The sequence below is a fragment of the Phacochoerus africanus genome, chromosome 11 (assembly GCF_016906955.1).
Source record: "Phacochoerus africanus isolate WHEZ1 chromosome 11, ROS_Pafr_v1, whole genome shotgun sequence".
Taxonomy (NCBI): domain Eukaryota; kingdom Metazoa; phylum Chordata; class Mammalia; order Artiodactyla; family Suidae; genus Phacochoerus; species Phacochoerus africanus.
The window spans coordinates 132,642,605-132,663,224 of NC_062554.1; the positions used below are offsets into that span (position 1 = coordinate 132,642,605).

The window sequence follows — 20,620 nt, forward strand, 5'->3', positions numbered from 1 at the left end:
TCTAAACAAACTGGAAGGAGTGGAAATCTCAAAGATCCTGCTGTTCTTTGTCTAATTGGGCTAACGAGGCATCAGGGTCAAGTGACATGAAAGGGATTGTGTGAAACCTGACCGGCCGTGCGGCGTTTATTCCCAGCTGCAATCAGGGTTCAGAGCCAGGTCCTGTCCCCGCCTCGGGCAGCGTTTCAATGCAGCAGGACTGCTGTTCTTGGCCTCTGCAGAGAGAGGAGCTGGCAGGGCCGCTCATGCCTGAGAGCGAGCTGCCACCGCCCTCTAGTGACAGCCTTGGCCCTGACCTGCTGCTGGTGTGCCCCTGGAGCTGACGGGGAGAACCGACGTTTTTCTGGGCAGGTTTTCTCAGACCAGCTCTTCTTCAAAAAAAAAACTTCGCCTGGAAACTCTCCATATGCGTTCCATGGATGGTGAGGGCTGCTCTTTTCTCACTGTTCTAAGATCTAACAAGTAGGCGTCCTGCCGTGGCGCAGCAGAAAGGAGCCCGACTCGCATCCATGAGGATGCGTGTTCGATCCCTGGCCCTGCTCAGTGGGTTAAGGACCCAGTGCTGCCGTGAACTGGTGTAGGTCGAAGATGTGGCTTGGATCCTGTGTTGCTGTGGCTGTGGAGTAGGCTGGCAGCTGCAGCTCCGATTTGACCCCTGGCCTGGAAACTTCCATACACTGCAGGTGCAGCCCTAAAAAGCAAACAACAACAACAACAACAACAAACCAACAGGTATTTGTCAGGAGCCTGTTCTGGGGGGTGGGCAGTGTGCCAGGCATGGGGTGACCCTTCTCCCTGTCCCCTCCCTCTGCTGTCCTCTTTCAGGGGGAGGGGTCATTCCAGGGGTGAGAACCGAGCCTCCTCCCTGCCCCCCAACATGGAGAAGACCCAACAGGACCCAAGAGACAGTCTCCACGGTGCCCAGAGAAGCATTCTGGAAGAATCCACCTCTTGAGGAATTTGTCTGCTGAATGCATCGTTGACCTTCAGAAGTGCCTCCCTGGATAGACCCTGAAATTCTGTCATGTATCCCCCTCGTTGAGAGCCACAGTGAAGAGGCTGAGTCAGACATGAGGAGTTCCCGTTGTGGCTCAGTGGGTTAAGAGTCCAACTAGTATCCTTGAGGAAGTGGGTTCGATCCCTGGCCTTGCTCAGTGGGTTAGAGGATCCAGCCCTACTGCGAGCTGCAGTGCAGGTCGCAGATGCAGCTTGGATCTGGCGTGGCTGTGGCTGTGGGGTAGGCCTGCAACTGCAGCTCTGATTCGACCCCTGGCCTGGGAACTTCCTCATGCCCCTCAAAAGAAAGGAAAAGAGTCAGACATGAGGGCAGACGTAGGGGTGAATGTTGGGTGCTCTGTGACTCGTGATCCCGGACAAGCATCGTGACATTTCTGAATCTGTTTCTCACACGTAAAACAGGCCCGAGGAGCTTTCCTCAACAAGAGGGCCCTAAAACTGAAACTGGATGATGTGTGGGAAGAGCTGGGGGTTAGCACTCGGAAGTAGACCCTTTGGGGGTCAGATGACCTTGGGGTGCAGCAGGGACCGATGCAGAGAGCAGGGCAGTTCTGAGAGCTGGTGGAGGCAGCAGACGGGGCCAGAGAAGGGTGGTATATCTCAAGGATGGCTGGCGCGCGTGTGTGTGTCTGTGTCTCTGTGTGTGTCTGTGTGTGTGGGTGTGTGTCTCCATGTCTGGGTGTGTGTCCGGGTGTGTGTCTCCATGTCTGTGTGTGTGCATACCTGCAGGCTGAGCCTGGGCCAGAGGGTCTCCGTGTACACTGAGGTCTCAGCTTAAAACCCTGAGGGGGGCTGGTGACAGGTCCTCTCCCCTCTTGGCATAACTCTTTCCAAGGAAGAGGAGCCGTGCTGAGCTCCAGGGCACTCTCGTACCCAGGCAAGCCCCGTGTGTGCCCTGGTTATGGACTTGGTCACGTGGGGAGGGCAGTGAAAGACTAAACCTTTCCTAAATAAACAGGCTTGGGAGCGTGGCAGCCAGGACTTTGAAGAACCAAAATGCCAGGACCTAAAAGCTAGACAGTATTCTGGGGACACAGCTACCCTCGGGCCCGCGGGGAAAGTGGCAACAGGCAATTCCTCCCTCCAGTGACCCTCCGTCCACATCTGCTCAGGGCAGGTGGACCCCTTCTCCCTCCCCCACCCAAGGTTTCAGGAGGAGGAGGAGGGCTCCTGAGGCTGCTGGCAGCCTCACCACCAAACTGTTCTCATCTCTTATTGTTCCTGAGATGGAACATTTAAATAAGAGAACTGATGATAAGTGGAAGCCAGCAGAATCATTCACTCCTGAGAAGGAAGACAATTGCTTGATTTAGACACCAAGTTCCTTGCCTGACTGTTCTCAGTACCAGTGGTCTAAATTTGACCTTGGGAGATGGATTGAAAGAGCCGCCTTGTGTGGGAGAGGACAGCAGGCGCCAGGCCTCTGGGGCAACATCTGTAGGCGGAGAACAATGGCCTGCCTCGCCTCTGAGCCCTGCCCTGGGAGCAGCCGTGACAGACTCCCGCCCAAGGCTAGTTCCTGCACCTCGTATTGGAAGCAGGTCTGCAGCGCAGGGCCTGGGAGCAGGCTGGCATTGACGCGCCAGGTTAGGCATTGTTTTGATCTCAGCTTTCAGTGTTTTCGTCTCCTCCAACCGGTGGGAGGCAGCAGAGAGGAGCTGGTCTGCCGAGGCTTTTTCCAGAACCTTGGGGAAAGCAACCAAACTACAGGCTTACAGAAAGAACAAGAGATTTGCTTTCTGGCAGTGGTGGCAAAGCCAGCATGCTCGGTAGCACTAGAAAATCATGGACTGATCCTGGGATCCAGAGGCCCTAAATTAGCCTCCTGAAGGGCTCCTGTTTGGGGCCCAGGCCTATAAGATGGGCTGTGGAGTGGGAGTGGGGGGAGGCATTTCTTCCCTTCTCTTCTGGACGCAGGCATAGCAGGTTCCAGGGACAGGAGGAAAGAGCAGCACTAAAGGCAGACCCTGTTCGCTTTCCAACCCAAGGAAGCTTTGGAAGAAGCAACCCTAGGAAGCTTTTTGAAAGAAGGCTGCGTCAAGCATTTTGGATATTTCTCTGTAAGGTGAGATTGACCTTACCACAGCCTGTCACCTGGCTGAGAATAGGAGGATTGGGGCCAGGCAGGGCTCGGTATCTCTAGAGGGGGATGATGGGCAATAGACAGTAGGTCCAGCAAAGTCATCACATCCCAATGTCCCTATAAGCAGTAGTGCGGGCCTCACAAGTTCCCATCACAAATGTGATGGGAAGTGTGCGGGCAGCAGCCGTGGGGGGTCCAGGAGCAGCAGCGTGCCAAAGCTGCCATGCCATGTGCCATTTCCCCTGCCCGAGTGTCCTCTCCTTTTCTGATGAGCAAATTACTAAGTGTGCCTCAAGAACAGCTCATGTCTCGCCTCCTCTAGGAAACCCCCCGTGGCGAAGTGATTCACCCCCCCCCCCCAGCATTGGGCAATACCTTATTCATGTTTCCATTGTATTCAAAATTTCAAATTGTTAGATTAAGTTATTTCACTGAATACTGAGTCCTTAGAGTAGATACTTGGTCTTTAAGTGCCTAGCAGACGGCAGCTAGTCATTTCTGAATTCATTCAACAAGTGTAAATCAGGGCTTGGGAAGACAGGCTGGCTGGTAGCCCAGGGGTGCGATGTGGTGGGAGACCTTAGGGTGAGACCCCACGCCCAGGGGAGGGGTAGAAACAAAAGCAAGGGAGGGTCCTTGTCCCAGAGGAATTAGGCCCTGGGCGGAGTTTTAATATAGGGCTCCCAGCACAGGAATCCAGGTTGAAACTTGGCTTCGGGGTGGTGGGTGGGGAGAATTTAGGAATAAGGTGGGGACTCAATCACAGACCTCCACATTCACCCCGAGAAAGGCTGGCTGCTGAGCCTCAGGAACACTGAACCAAAGGGTCTTCTAGGCGGCTTAATGGAAGGTGGGCCTGTTGTCCCTGCTGGGATGGGGCTGAGTCTGCAGCTGGGAGCACAGGGTTGAAGGGCTCTCGGTTGGAGGACGGATCATGCCATGAGTCAACAAGTCAACGAGCCAGAGGCCTGGACCACTGCTTTGTCCTCTCTTCTCCACAAGGAATTTCAGGCATCCATAGCCAGCCCTCCAAACGACTCCTGATGGGATCTCCAGAGAATTGGCCTCCCGCCACCCTTGGCTATTAGACATGTTATGCACAAAATTTGGAAATGAAACTTGCAGAGATGCAGAGGTACCATCCATGCACCTACTGCCTGTCCATGTTTTCCTTAGAACCTATTTCTAGCTCTAAAATTCAACAACTGTCCTGTGGCTTTTTTTTTCCCATGAGGAGAATTCCACCGTTTCTCGCTCCAGGAAAAGGGCCCCAGGAGAGATTCTGCTCCCAACACATGGGTTGGCGAAGGGCAGATTAGAGCTCAGGTATGAAAACACATCCGTGGGTGGTGTTTAACCATCATGAGGACACCAAAAAATGCAGCGGAGGGGGCGTCTTTAGTCTTAGAATAAAGACCGTTTTAGGTCCTAGTGCGCCTGTGCAAATTCTCGTCTCATAGAAACGGTTTTCATTCTAGATTTGAGTCCTTGTTGAGTGACTTCAGATACATCTGAGCCTCTGAAGGTTTCTGCAATTCTAGGATGGGAGGGATAACCTTGCAATTATTGTAAGTAATCTTGTATGTAAGTACTTGTAAATGAGTAATCTTGACTGTTTTCGGGTTCTTATGGTCATAGTGGGACAGCTCTTATGGGGTCTACACAGCCCTCTTTCCCCTTTCTGGGAGCACACTCCCACCCCTTTTCTACTGGGAAATGCTCATTTTCTTGTCACATTGCTCCAACGGGAGCCATCACGTCCATGGGGAACCTGCCCTTGGCCACAGTTGATGGGCCAACGCTGAGCACAAGTCAACTGCGTTTAGTTTTTGCTATCACATGAACTTCAAATGTATTCAATTTTTTTCTTTCATGTTTTAGGGGCTTTTGGGGTTTTGGAATTGTAGACAATGGGCTGTGGAATTGTAGGTAGTTGAGTCTGGGCATCTTTAGATCATACGTGTCTATTTTTCTCCATTAGAATGTGAATTCCTTATAGGCAGCAGTGAACGTCTCCCCCAGGGGTCCTCGGGTTCCCTCAAGTTCAGCATGGCTAAGGTGAAGTCGGGAGTGTGAAGGATGGGGTGCGGTGAAGTCGAGCCAGAAAACTGAACTTGACATCTCTCTGCACCTGTTCTTCCACCTGTTTCCTGAGTTATTCTCTTAGTCATCCAACCTGGAAGCCTGGGTCACATGTGACCCTCCCACCCCAGCCTCACTCAGCCTTCCACACCCAGTAAATCTTTTGGTCTTACGGATTTCATTTCCTAACTATTTCTTGAATTTGCCCCTTCTTACCTGTCCCCTCGTGGTTTGACTTTATCATTGCATGTCTGTATTATGATAAGAGCGCTATTGCTCTTTTTCCTCCAGTTTTGTCTCTCTCCCATTCCCATTCTTCACTAGCCCTGCCGGAGTGATTGATCTGTAATGCACATCTGAACATGTCACTCTTATTTAAAGTCTGCCTGTGATTCCCTAACTGCTTGCACGGTCGAATCCAGGCTCTATGGTGCAGCAGAGATCTGACTCCTCTTCCTGCACCTACCTGCCGTTTCCTGCTTCATGGACTTTTCTTGTTGGTGCTCTCTTTTTGCTTAGGATAATCCATCCTCTATTTCTTTAAAAGCCATCTCAGACTTCAGCTCCTTGAGATGACATCTTTGGACCGGACGAAAAGCCCTAGCATACCCCATCACTCTACGTGCCTCTATCACTCAAGATATGATTTTGGATTGAAAATATTTTTTTCAATGACTGTCTCCCCAGCTCGACTGCCGATTCTCTGAGAATAGGGACCATGCCATATTTGTCTCTGTAGTCTTAGTTCTTACTACATGATTAGAACTTAATGGGTTCTTAGGAAATGCTGAGTATGAGAAAGATGCTTCTGGGCTCATCCGGGAAACTGATGAGATAGACCTCCCAGAAGTCTCTGCAAGGCAGTTGAGTAGACTCTGGAAAGAACTTGAATGTATGTGTGCTGAAGAGATCAGATGTAAGGGGCATGGCAAGGTCTTAGTGAACCAGGATTGTTCTGGAGAAGCCAAAGTGCAGGGAAGCCAAGGGGACTGCTGGGTGAAGTCATTTGGAGGCATGATGAGCCTGATCCTGGGGTGGACACTACTTGTGAGATGGGAGGAATATAGCCCAGTGGCAGTTACTTGAAATCACTGTAGGCTCAGTGCTAATATGTGCTCTCCAGAAAAAAAATGTGATTCTAACTAAAAAAAGAAAGGGTTCCTTCAACAAACGCTGTCAAGCATTAGGGCACAAACAGCCTCTTAACAGTGTTTCCATGAAAGAGAAAGAGCCATTTCCAACGGATTCCACTTCATTCTCAAATGGGCCACACACAGCATTGTACATAGTGAGAAGGTCATGACACTGGCGCTGGTGCATGGTGGATCAGTGCTGGTGACCAGGAAAGACCTGCATGGCTCCAGGGAGAAGCAGGTGAGGCCAGAGAGGCAGGTGGAGAAGCCCCCCTGGCATCTCAGAGCAGCAACCCAGCCAAGCAGCCATGGCACCAGCAAGGGGACTTGCTCAAGGGCAGACATGAATCCCCCCACCCCCACCCCACTCTCCAGAGGATTTACAGTAATGCTTGGGGCAACTTTGAGGAAGGCTTTAGTTTGGGTGTGAATTGGAGGGGGAGAGTGGAAGAGACAGGGACATTTGGGTTCCTACTCAGTGAGACTTCCCATCTTTTTTTTTTTTTTTGTCATTTTGCCATTTCTTGGGCCACTCCCACGGCATATGGAGGTTCCCAGGCTAGGGGTCTAATTGGAGCTGTAGTTGCCAGCCCACGCCAGAGCCACAGCAACATGGGATCCGAGCCACATCTGCGGCCTACACCACAGCTCACGGCAACGCCAGATCCTTAACCCACTGAGCAAGGGCAGGGATCGAACCTGCAACCTCATGGTTCTTAGTTGGATTTGTTAACCACTGTGCCACGATGGGAACTCCGAGACTTCGATCCATACTGATAGGCTAGAGAGCTGACCAAATTAGATCTAGAATCTGATTCATAAACGATTTCTTTTTCTCTTTATACCCTGGGCATGGGCATCCTCGTCTGGCCTGGCAGATGGGTTGGTGCTTGTGGGAGGGTATAGTCTCCTGTTATGGGGTGAATTGTGTTTCCCTCCAATTCATATGCTGAAGTCCTAACCCTCCAATAACTCAGAATGTGACCTTATCTGGAAATAAAGTCGCTGCAGATATAATTAGTTAAGATGAAGTCATTAGCATGAGGACTAATCCAGTATGACTGGTGCCCTCATAAAAAGGGGAAATTTGGGTACAGATAAGCGCACAGAAGGTACACCGTGTGACAATGAAGGCAGAGATGGGGATAATGTCTTTCTAAGCCAAGGAACGCTAAGGATCGCTGGCAAACCAGCAGAAACCAGGAGAAAGGCCTGGAACAGACTCTCTCTCGGTGCTTCCAAAAGGAATCAACCCTACCCACACTATGACTTTGAACATATAGCCATCGGAACAGTGAGATGGTATGCTTCCGTTGTTCAAACCACTCGGTTTGTGGTGCATTGTTACAGCAGCTCTAGCAAACTAACACATCTTCACAGGGATGGATAGGACCAAACTGGAGTGGGAACCTTATGCAGCTGGGCAGGGCTGCCATAAGGAAGGACCAGGATCAGACTGCCATGCACATGAGCTGGAATGTAACTATAGAAGATGCTCTCCCCCAATGTGGATTTGGAAAAAAAAAAAAAAAAAAAGATGTGGATTTACTGACAGTGTGAAATCCTCAATCCATACTTTTTCATACTTAATCCGTAGTCAGAGCCCAGGGGGTCCCCTCCAAAAGCTGTGTTTGCAACATGCTTTACACATCAGAATTAGCAGAGAAGTGAGGGGTTATTGCTTGTTTTTCAAAGCACAATTCCCACTGCTGGGCCATCTGACTCAAGAAAGAAAGACATGTTCCCAAGCCTTTGACCACCTGGAGACTCCATCAGAAAGCATTGCTTTAGTCACTGCTCCAGGGCACTGTGCCTTGGGAATGCCAGGCACGCACCTGGGCAAGCCGAGACTCTTCACAGTCCTTCAGTGCTGAATAACTGATTGAGTACTCAGTTGAGTTCCAGCCATCTGTCTCCTCAGTCAAACCCAGGTTGAGGACAAAGGTTTGACCTGTCAGCAGAAATTGTGAATGTTGGGAGTTCCCACTGTGGCTCAGCAGAAACAAAACCAACTAGTATCTGTGAGGATGCAGGTTCAATTCCTGGCCTTGCTCATTGGGTTAAAGATATGGCATTGCCATGGGCTGTGGTATAGGTTGCAGATGCTGCTTGGATCCTGCATTGCTCTGGCTATGCTATAGGCTGGCAGCTGTAGCTCCGATTTGACCCCTAGCCTGAGAACTTCCATATGCTGCACCTGCGGCCCTAAAAAAGAAAGAAAGAAAGAAAGAAATTGTGAATGTTGAGTGAATGTGTGTGTGTTTTGTGGGGACAGGGGGAGTGAGAGGGAGAGAGAGAGAGGGGGAGAGAAATGGATAGAATAATTGACCTTGGATCTTTGATAGCTGTCTGAACAAAATAGCCAGTATTTTCAGATTGCATTGAAAACTGTAGTGTTTTGAAATCATTGCCAGGGAGATTTTGAACTTTTATTAAGAAAAACAGGAAATGAGAAAATTGTAAACCCCAGGGAAAAATCTGACATTTTGAGGCCAAGGACTGACTCCTTTTGACGCTAACAAGGACCGTTGAGTATCTTGTATTTTGGGTTAAACAAATCCCTCTTGATGATGTAGCATTTCCCTCCCTCTGAATATCAAGAGTGACAAGCGAGGGCCACTCCAAAGCTCACAATTTGTTCTTTAAGGCATTAGACCAGCATCCTCTGCTGGCCATTCTTGGATCAGCCAGAGGCCTTTTCTGCAGCTAAGTCCTACCCATTCCACTGATGAGGAGAAAAACAAACTTTCTGGTCTTCCTTCTCCCAACTGTATTTTTTTTCTAGTTCCTCCTTCCCCAATTTCTTGTGGAGGGTGACTCTTTAATAAAACACGATAAAGGAACCGTCTCCCCTAGCATCACTCAGGGACGTTTTAAGAGTCCATCGTTATCAGTGGAAGAAAGGCTTTTTTTCATTTAGATGCTCTAAACTGAAAAGCTGTTTTAGTCACTGCTCACTGGGACTGCCCCTTGAAAACCTAAAGCCTCTTCCTGTGCTGTTTTCAGGTAAAATTAACAGCACAGTGATGGAGCAGAACAGGGGTTCAAAACATGGAATCTCGTGGGGAACTGGCTGGGTTACATTTCCGGCTGTGTCTCTCACTGCCTGTGTGGCGTGGGAAAACTGCATAGGATTGTTGTGAGAGACAAAGAATTAACAAGCCAAGAGCGCTTAGAATAGTTCCTGGCACGTAGTAGACGCTCAGTAACTATTGCCTGTCATCATCATCGCCATGATCCCCATCGCCATGATCGCTGTCATCATTGCCATCATCATTGCCATCATCATTGTCATCATCTTCACCGTCATCATTGTCATTGCCATCATCATCATTGTCATCATCCGCATCATCATCCCCATCATCATCATTGTCATCATCATTGTCATCACATCATTGCCATCATCATTGTCATCATTGTCATCATCTTCACCGTCATCATTGTCATTGCCATCATCATCATTGTCATCATCCGCATCATCATCCCCATCATCATCATTGTCATCATCCGCATCATCATCCCCATCATCATCATTGTCATCATCATCATTGTCATCACATCATTGCCATCATCATTGTCATCATCTTCACCATCATCATCATCCCCATCATCATTGTCATCATCTTCACCGTCATCATCATCATTGCCATCATCATCATTGTCATCATCCGCATCATCATCCCCATCATCATCATTGTCATCATCATCATTGTCATCACATCATTGCCATCATCATTGTCATCATCTTCACCATCATCATCATCCCCATCATCATTGTCATCATCTTCACCGTCATCATCATCATTGCCATCATCATCATTGTCATCATCCGCATCATCATCCCCATCATCATCATTGTCATCACATCATTGCCATCACATCATTGCCATCATCATTGTCATCATTGTCATTGTCATCATCATCATCATTGTCATCATCATCATCCCCATCATCATTGTCATCACATCATTGCCATCATCATTGTCATCATTATCATTGTCATCATCATCATCCCCATCATCATTGTCATCACATCATTGCCATCATCATTGTCATCATTGTCATTGTCATCATCATCATCATCATCATTGTCATCATCATCATCCCCATCATCATTGTCATCACATCATTGCCATCATCATTGTCATCATCTTCACCATCATCATCATCATTGTCATCATCTTCACCATCATCCCCATCATTGTCATTGTCATCATCATCATCCCCATCATCATCATTGTCATCACATCATTTCCATCATCATTGTCATCAGTATCATCCCCATCATCGTCATCCCCATCATCCCCGTCATTATCATTGTCATCATCATCATTGTCATCAGTATCATCCCCATCATCGTCATTGTCATCATCGTCATCCCCATCATCCCCATCATCGTCATTGTCATCATCATCATCCCCATCATCGTCATCATCATCCTTGTCATCAACATCACTGTCATCAGTATCATCCCCATCATCATTGTTGTCATCATCGTCATCACTGCCGCTCTAGGACCAACATGTAAGGGGCTGAAAGTGTGTCCCCAGTAACCACCGTTCCATTTTTGCTCTGGTTGCACATGTTCCTGTGAGGGAGAAGAGATGTGCTTGGGTGGCATGGTTGCAGTACGTGTTCACCAGCACCCAGCTCACCTCCCTCTCCTTTTAGGCACATAGAAGACTTCTTCCTGGAGCCTGGGCAGGGCCCTGAGAGGAGCAGTGGGCAGTGAAATGTGAGGGGATGTGATTAGTGTCACATCTGGGCTGAGACAGTTAAAAGCCCAAATGTGATTCTTCACTTTCCTTCCCTCTGTCAGAGCCGTGAAGACGGTCAGATGTCCCAGAAGACGCAGCTGTAGGATGACGGGCCGTCTGTTAACCTGGGTCTGCCAGTGACTGCGTGGAGCAGAGTTGTACTGCCTCTTGGTCCATGAGCAGCATGGACAAGAAGGAAACTTTCATGATGCGAAGCCACTGAGATCCAGGACTTCTTACCACAGCACAGCCTGGCCCAGGAGTTCTCAGTCTGGCCGGCTGACTTGGGGACATCAGAAAGGCAAGTTCTCAGGCTCCGCCCCACACATACTGCGTCAGAGACTGAGGGTGGGGCCAGCAATCTGGGTTTTAACAGGTGTCCCAGGTGTCTCTGACACAGGTCAAGTTTGAGAACCAGGGCTCTAACCCATCCTGAATAAAACAGGTGGCAGAGGCTGGGGAGAGATCCTGCTCTCTCAGCTCCCAGTGACACAGGGATTTTTGCCCCTGTGGGCGGCCACTGTTTGGGATGATCTGTTCTGTCTTACCTTCCTCATTGGCAAAGATATTTAAGCATCAGCCAGCTCAGGATAATTAACATCAAACAGCTGGAGGCCCAGGGTTTTCACCTGAAGTCAACAAATCACTTGGGAATGGGTTCATTTTTGCTTTAGGAAGGCAAACGTGGGTGTGTCTGAGACCATGGGGTCTACTGCTCTCTTTCTTACTTCCCGCGTTACAGGCCCACTTCCCCCCCCCCCCCCCCCAGGAAGAGCAGAGTTTGATGATGGCCATTCCACCAGGGAGGAAGTGAGGCTCCGAGTGGTCATTTACCGACCGCACAGAATCACAGCTTGCTGTCCTAGAGAAGTGAGAGCCTGTGGTCAGCAGAGGGCAGTCTTGTTCTAACAACTACTTGGTAGGGAGCTGGAAGCCAGCTGGTGATATTGATGGAATTGACGGAGGCCAGAGGGTCTGGACCACTTAAAGAACAGAAAAAGGAAAAAAAAAAAAAAAGATACCTACATACCTGCCATGTTGCCGTATTAATTAGGCAATTGGCATTTCCTATATAATGCTTTCAAATTTCTATCTGAAAATTTTCATATTAAAATGTTAGAAGAAAGAGGAAAATGCCCTAAGCTGTGCCACCTCAGCCACAGGGCTGGCGACAGCTCACCCATCTGGACCAGCCCTGTAGCGACTGGATGTATGGGCTGGTATCAGTCTTCATTAAGCATCTTATCCTTAGTATTCTCGCTGCTCAGAGATCTGCCCCCCAGAGCACGCTTGCCCTCTTTCCTCCCCTCTCTCCCTCCTCTTTCCCTCCCTCCCTCTGTGCACTCTCTCCTTTACCTCTGAGTCCAGGCGTGAGTCTAGCTGAATGACTGGTGGGATGTCAGGACCAGGTACTGGGAGCCGGCAAGTACATGTGAAAGACATAACAGGTCCCTTCCCTTAGGCATTTACAGTCTTGGAAAGACAGACTCACAGAAGCGGAACTTCGAGGAGAAAGACAGGAGAACATTTAAATCATGTTCTCTGAGCCACAGGAGAAACCCGAGTTGAGCCTCTGACAAGCCTTGGCATGAAGCTCTGAACTTCTTAAGGATTTCTTCATCACCAGCTTTCTAGGATGCACCTCCTCCATATCTCCAAACACTCTCCAAGGCCTGGCTGTTTTTGTTCTTTTTCGGGCCGCACTGGTGGCACATGGAGGTTTCCAGGCTAGAAGTCAAATCAGAGCTGCAGCGGCCGGCCTACACCACAGCCACAGCCACGCGGGACCCTTAACCCACTGAGCGAAGCCAGGGGTGGAACCTACATCCTCATGGATACTAGTTGGGTTCTTAACCTGCTGAACCACAACAGGAACTCCCCGGCAAAATCTTTCAAGGTAGAGTTCGTCCTGGTATCCAAGAGAAAAAGGGAGAGGTTCCTTAATTTGTCTGTGTGAGGGCAGCTTAGCTCAGCTGAGAGTTTGCAGCTAACCCTCCCCGAGTATTGCTGTAATCCGTTCTTACCCCCACCTGAATTGTTCCAAGTCTCTGTAACCCATGGGTGACCTAGAATTGGGTCAGGCCTCCTAGGACCATACCAGTCAGAGACAAAGCTTAGCCAGGTTCAAACTCAGCCTGGATCCCTGTCTCCAGGCACTTGTCGAGCTTCGAAGGAAGCTATTTTCTGCTGATGTGCAGCCAGAAGGAGCCAAGATGCCCCCCAGGCACGGGGTGCTGGGAGGTGAGAGGCACTGTTAGCAGCCGTGGCTCCACCAGCATTAGGAGATTAATGAGGCTTTTTGAATAACGAATGTAGCTGCAGCCAACTGTTGGCAATTAGTTAGAGCAAAGCTATGCTGTGCTTCGGATCTATCAGCTGGGACCCCCAAAGGAGCAGAACAGCAGGAAGGGCTAGACAGAAAGGAAGAGTGCAAATTCCACCTTGGCCCTCCTAGGCCAGCACTCTAGGTATAATGACCTTGAACTAAGCCTTCCAGAATCAGAGCAACCTGAGAGAGGCCATGCTGGTTTGAGACACACATAAAGCAGTGAGGGTCCTTACCGGGCCGTCTTGCATGGCTGTGCTCAGTGGGTTAAGGATGTGGCATTGCTGCAAGCTGTGGCATAGGTTGCAGATACGGTTCGGATCTGGCATGGCTGTAGCGGTAGCGGCAGCAGCAGCTCTGATTTGACCCCTAGCCTGGGAGCTTCCATATGCCACAGCTGTGGCCCTAAAAAGAAAAAACAAACAAATAAACAAATCCCACCCAAAACAAAGAGAAGCCATCTTGCCTACCATCCTGCCTCCACTTAGGACCACAGAGAAGCATTTCTTTGTTTTGTTTTTTTTTTTTTTGTCTTTTATTTGTTCATCCTGCTCTACGCTAGGCAGCTGGGTTCACAGACGTAGGTACAAATATGGGTAAAAATAGCCTGGAGTAACCAGAGTGGTGCCCTGGGGCCAGGAGGAGGAGCCTGGGTTCAGGACTGGCTCACACCAGGCAGGGTGCTGCTGAGTCTACAAGAGCCTGTGCCCTCTTCCCTTCCGAGAATGTCATTCTAATGCTGCAGTGCCCGCAGCCAACCGGCAGGCGGGCAGGGGCGAGAGAGCAGCGATGCTCACATCGTCTTCTCTTTAAGAGAGAAAATGCATCTTAAAAGCAGTGGGAGCTAATTTGCTCTTCTGTAATCAGTCACCCTGGACAGAAAACAAAAACACACCCCAGCAAGCCCAGAATGGCTGAGAGGAGATGCAAGCCTGGCAGGCAGGGATGGAGACCTTGCAGAGAGGGTGTTTTTCTCTTTATGGCTTTAAAATAAAATGAATCTTTAGGACATATGGCATACATGTTCATGTGTGTGCATGTGTGTGTGTGCACGCGCGCGCGTGCGCGCGTGTGTGTGTGTGTGTCTGTGTGTCTGTGTGTCTGTGTTTCAGGAGTCATGGCTAAAGTGGTGCCTATCTTTTCCAGACTTTTAAGCAGTCTCCAGCTCACCCTGCTGACCAGCCTCTTTTTGGATGCATCTGTGGGCAGTGAGGAAATGATGAGTTCAGGTAAAGCCTTCTCTGTGCTCCTCCTCTGGTAAACGGACCCCGGAGGCAGGGAGCTTCCATTTTCCCTCTGCCTTTAAGCTCATTGCTGGTTGGCTCCTGTTTCCTCCAGAGCCTTAATCTTCTTCCCTGCAGAATGGGGCGGTTGACTCTCCTTTCCTGCCCACCTTGCTGGACAGGAAGAGAGGGTGTGTGACTAAACCTGGGATAAGATAAACTCCAGGAGAGTCTGGTGCTCTGGCCATTTCCATCTGGGTCTTGGAATTGGGGTGTGGAGAACAGCCCAAGCAAGTCTTCTGCGTGGCTCTGGAGGAAGCACCCTCTGGGGAACCCCACGTGGGGCAGTTAGCTGTCTCCCGACTCACTGCTCTGAGATGTGTTGCCAACCAGCTGCTCTGCTCACTTGCTGTCTTTCCTTCTCTGTCCTTTCTTCCACTTTTTCTCCCTTCTCCCTCAAACTCTCTCCTTTACCCCTGTATCTAGCGTGACCATATTTTTCAAATTGAAAGTTGGGATATAGTCTGACCATGGGTCAGGGTATTTGCAATCTGGACATTGATGGGCATTCTAGAACATTCGATCACTCAAGCACTCTTATTTCTTCTTCCTCATTTGCCCTACTGCTGCTCTGGGCTATGACTAAATGGCCACAAGACAACCAGTTGGGGGGTCAACGGGATGCCAAATATCCAGATGTTTAGAAATGTCCAGATTGTGGATTGAAATTTTGCAGTTTTGCTTATTATGGGTGCTTGGAGCCTGGTGGACGCAATTCAATAAAAACAAATAGATGAATAAATAAAGATAATCTCTATAACCCAAGCAGTGGGTTGTTTAGCATTTTGTCTTCAAAACAGCTGGTAGACAGATTGGGATTTTTTTTCTTCCTGTTGGTATTGTTTTGGTGGTGAGCTGTGCAGATTGCACATAAGCTGGTCTCTGAACATGCTCTCTGAGAGCTCCCCTAGAAAAGAGATTCTTCCAATGTAAGAACGGCTTGGTTTTCTGGAGCCACAGGAGCTGTGAAATAATGAGTAGAGTCCCTCATCCAAATCCTTGTCACATCATCTATCCATCCATCCGTTCATCTACCCATTCATCCTTCCCTTCATCCAACCATCCAACCATCCAGCCATCCACTTCCTCACCTACCCACCTACTTTTCTTTCCCTCTTTCTTCCTTCAAAACTTGCATGTCTTGCCCTGTGCTAGGTGCTAGTCCTTGCCTGCTGGAATCACGGTGTATTGGCTGAGACAGACATGCGCACAGCTGTTGCTATACAGGTGTGGGTCATGTACGCCCCACCCCCAGCCCCATCTCTGGACAGTCCCACCTTCTCCCCCCGGATTTACATCTCCCCTCCTCTCCGTGGTGGGAGCATTGTCTTCAGGAGTTCACAGAGTCCTAGGGAAGGGCTCATCCTTTGGGAATGAGATCTCCTTCCCAACAAGTAAGGAAGAAGGAGAAATTTATGTATAAAATTTGAATGGTGTTCTTTTCTCTTCTCTCCCTCTAGAGTTCTTAATTCTTGTTTTCGCAAGAACAGCAGCCCTCCCATCAAGGAGCACAGCCAACCTCTGAGGCGGGGAAGGGCATTTCTTTTCTCCAAATGTCCTGCCCTCCCATCACCACACCCCAGAGGGAGCCGATGGATGGGGAAGCCAGGCCATTTATTTATTTCAGTTCTGGCTGGGGTCTGGCCTGGTGGGAGAGTGGAACCAAGAGGAGAGAAAGCTCGTGGCTTTTGGAGCTTAAGTAAACATATTTACAAAAGCCAGGCCTGGTTAACCGGGGAGGCCTAGAGACAGAGGCTTGTATTGCGTTATAAGATTAATAAACCAATTAAATAAAGATTGTAGCAGCCTGGCAGCCCCATTGGGCCAGGAGGCGAGTTTGACAGCTGCTCTTTTCTGATGATTGCCACACATTTGAGAAGAAAAGACAGCCTGGACTTCCCGCCTTCCATGAGAGAATACCCCAGGCTGTTGTCCTGTCTAATCGCTCACACTGCTAGTCAAGTTGTTTTCTAAGCCTGTGGGTGGAATGTCATGTTTAGCCAACTGGGAAAAAAGAAAACAAAAGCTATTTCTTCTCTTCTAATCCTTAAGAACCCCCTCCCCCCAAAGCACCAGTAGGAGACCATTTATTTTTCCCTGGGATGCACCAATCCCGGGAGCAGCAGAATGGGGTCGGCAGGGGAACTCTGGGAGTCTCCGCAGGCAGGCACAGAGGAGGCCTACTCTTTTTTTTTTTTTTAATTTTTTAATTTTTAATGATTGTTATTTTTTCCTTTATAGTTGGTTTACAGTGTTCTGTCAATTTTCTACTGTACAGCAAAGTGACCCTGTCACACACACACACACACACACACACACACACACACATTCTTCTTCTCACATTATCCTCCATCATGTTCCACACGAGTGACTAGACAGAGTTCCCTGTGCGCTCCAGCAGCGTCTCATCGCTTATCCGCTCCGAATGCAATGGTTTGCATCTATTAATCCCAGACTCCCAGTCCATCCCACTCCCTCCCCCTCGCCCTCGGCAACCACAAGTCTGTTTTCCAAGTCTACGCGAGAGAGGTCTCCTCTTGCTGCCTTTCTGTCCATATACGGCTCTCCTCCACAGCTTGGCTCTCTCCGGATCAAATCACTACTTGGATTTTTGCATGTGTTATATTAGCTTTAGATGCCACCCCCTACCAGCCATTGCCTGGGGCATAGCTAGTGAGTATGGGCTCTTTTGCAAAAACCAATAAAGACCCTTCCTTTTCAAAGCAACAAACCGAGTACCCCTCTTCAGGGAGTGGGGGTGAGGCGTCAAGCCCAGATGCCTCTCTTTTTAAGACCTTCAGGCAATCCTGTTCCCATCCACTCCTGGGCCAGGGCCCAGAGGCTCCCCGATTCAGACTGTGAGTGAGACTGTGGACAGACAGGTCCCCCCTGATGGCTCGTGTCAGTTTGGAGGCCCCGCCTTCTGTGATACCCATGAGCCGGAAGCGTGTGCAGGGCTTCCGACCCCGGCTCAGCTGTGTGAGCCCTGGGTGCTTTGGGGGTCACTGCTGTTGCATCAGCTGCCTGGCTTAGTTTTCACAGCTGTCAGATGTGCCCTGATCAGGAGTCTGCACAACGCTGAGGGGCAGGGCCTGTCTTAGGAAAGAGTCTGGGTCTTTTAGTTTCCTCATTTGAAAAAAAAAAGTGGGGGATAATAATGATATAATAATTTTAAAAATCAATTTTAATAAAAGAATTATTATTATAATAAAATCGATTCTGTCTGCTTTATAAAATTGGCAAAGAAGCCAGGTGAATACGTAATTGAAGAATTCTAGAGAAATGTGAATATTTGCAGTTATCAGGTAGTGCTGGGGTGACTTTCTGGAACAAAATAAGGAAGGAACGAATCCGATTAACCTGGGACTTAATTTCTATCTTCCCAAGTTGTTCAACCTCTCAGCACTTCATTTTAAGGGGACATGACGAGACGAGGTCAGAACTGGGGACTTTGGTGTCATGATTAGGCTTTCTCACTTTTTAGTTGTTTAACTTTGATTTATTTGAGCCTCATTGTTCTCAACTGTAAAATGGGAATGCTCATGATTCTTCCCTCATAGGATTATTGGAAGGACTGACTACGATTGCTCACGTGAAGTTTGCCACTTAGCGTCTGGTACACAGTAGGTATTCAGCATAATAATAATACTAATAACGATATATCATCAACTTAATTATTCATATTAAGAAATACGATTATGTACATAAAGCCTCCTGCTCCGTGCTGGGCACATGGCAGATGTTCAATAAATAAAGGTCCCTGCCTTCTCTCCTTCCTAAATGATGAACCAGTCTATGCCCTGAAAACCTGACCCAACTGGATTTCTTTCTTTCTTTTTTGTCTTTTAGGGCCTCACCCGCGGCATTTGGAGGTTCCCAGGCTAGGGGTCCAATCGGAGCTCTAGCTGCCCGCCTACACTGCAGCCACAGTAACTCCGGATCTGAGCTGCGTCTGTGACCTACATCACAGCCACAGCAACGCCAGGTCCAAGTCGTGTCTGTGACCTACACCACAGCTCACGGCAACGCCAGACCCTTGACCCACTGAGCGTGGCCAGGGATTGAACCCGCAACCTCATGGTTACTAGTTGGATTTGTTTCTGCTGCACCACGATGGGAACTTCCCATTATCACTTGTTAAATGTATTCAATGGAATCTAAATACCATAGTGGTTTGATATCCATCATTGGGCATTTTAGAAGTCTGTGAGCAAAACTGTCCCTTTGATGTTGGGAAATTTTATTTCATTTTCTTCCTTAAACTTGTCTCTCTATTCTATCTCCTACAGAATTTTATTTTAAGGTAGTACATTTTTATGCTTGATAATCCTTCCTTGACTACTGAATATTCATTTCTGAAATAATACTGTGTTTGTGGTATATAATATGTATGTATCAGAAATTTTTTTTCAAATGTATTTCGGTTATGGTAAAAAAATGTAAGCTTTACCACTTTAACCATTTTTAAGTATATGCACATGGTTGTGTATAGTAAGAATTCTTAATATGATGTATTTCCATAAAGTTCTAGATGTGAAAATTACTTCTTGAATGAGTGATCATTATAATTATTATCTGTGTACAAATAATCAAATAATGTAAATATAAATTTTGTCAATACTAAATTACATAGTAAAAATGCATTTTTTATTTTATTTTATGTTATTTTTTTTTTTTTGCTTTTTAGGGCCACATCCAGGGCATGTGGAAGTTCTCAGGCTAGGGGTTGAATAGAAGCTGCCGGAGCTACACCATAGCCACAGCAACTTGGGATCTGAGTCACATCTGTGACCTACACCACATCTCTCAGCAATGCCAGATCTTTTTTTTTTTTTTTTTTTGGTCTTTTTGCCATTTCTTGGGCCGCTCCCGTGGCATATGGAGTTTCCCAGGCTAGGGGGCCAATCGGAGCTGTAGCCACCGGCCTACACCACAGCCACAGCAACCCCACCGAGCAAGGGCAGGGATCGAACCTGCAACCTCTTGGTTCCTAGTCAGATTCGTTAACCACTGTGCCACGACGGGAACTCCAGCAATGCCAGATCTTTAACCCACTGAGTGAGGCCGGGGATCCTAGCTGAATTGTTACCGATGAGCCGCAACGGGAACCCCCGGGACTACATTTCTTAATGAGATTAATGGGACTCTCCTGATTAGATAACAAATATTACTTATTGCTAGAATGAGAAAAGGTGCCAAATCAATTCTATTCTTTTTGAAAATTATCTTTGTTTTTTTATAGTTGTGAGCATTGACAAAACTTGGTAACATGAATAAGTTGATAAAAACTGGAGATGTTTTATTTTGATAACTTCATGAATTGTTTGAACTCTTTTTTGGGCTAAAGGCTACAAATCACAGAGTGACCCATCATCGAAAATTATTTTCTCCTTCAATTTTGTTGAAAGAGAAAAAGCTTCCTAAGGGATTCATAATCCATATAAGAACTGTTCACTTTCTCAACTTCTGGGAATATCCAAAAGAGTTTGCTAAAATGTATTCAAAGACTGCCAATTATACCTGTTATTTTTTTCACCTTGTCTAATTCAAATTATTTTTAAAAAAGGATTGGAGAATTAAAATATTGTTAATTTCAGTCCACTTTCCCCAAGGCATTTTTAAGAAATAAAATGCTTTTATTTTACTACATGCTTAAGAATCCTTTGGTCAAAACCTTAGAACTCAGCTTTAGCTCATTCGATTTATGGAAAATGCACAATCTTTTTAGCAAAGCCAGTCTTCCTTGTCAAGCCAGTCTGCAAACCAGACCTACCCTCTCTGAGGAAAAAAAAATCTGACTTAAATTTTTAATTCAAATCAACATTACAAAATGTTTTGGGGGAATATTATGGAAATCATCGTAAGAAGTATTACTTCTAAACTTGTAAAAAGATTTTACTAAAAGAAGTCAAGATTGGGAGTTCCTGTCGTGGCACAGT

At 47.7% G+C, this 20,620-nt stretch overlaps 1 long non-coding RNA gene across 2 annotated transcripts; it reads left to right on the plus strand.

The window, feature by feature from the left end:
* Positions 1-1,688: 1,688 nt before the first annotated feature.
* On the plus strand, positions 1,689-18,547 carry LOC125111782 (uncharacterized). 2 transcript variants are annotated; one of them, XR_007130936.1, is made up of 4 exons: positions 1,689-3,082; positions 4,579-4,668; positions 14,545-14,627; positions 18,242-18,547. It is a non-coding gene; the product is annotated as an uncharacterized LOC125111782 (long non-coding RNA). The 2 variants fall into 2 exon arrangements; XR_007130937.1 differs by lacking the exon at positions 1,689-3,082 and adding an exon at positions 4,341-4,426.
* The last annotated feature ends 2,073 nt before the right edge of the window (positions 18,548-20,620 follow it).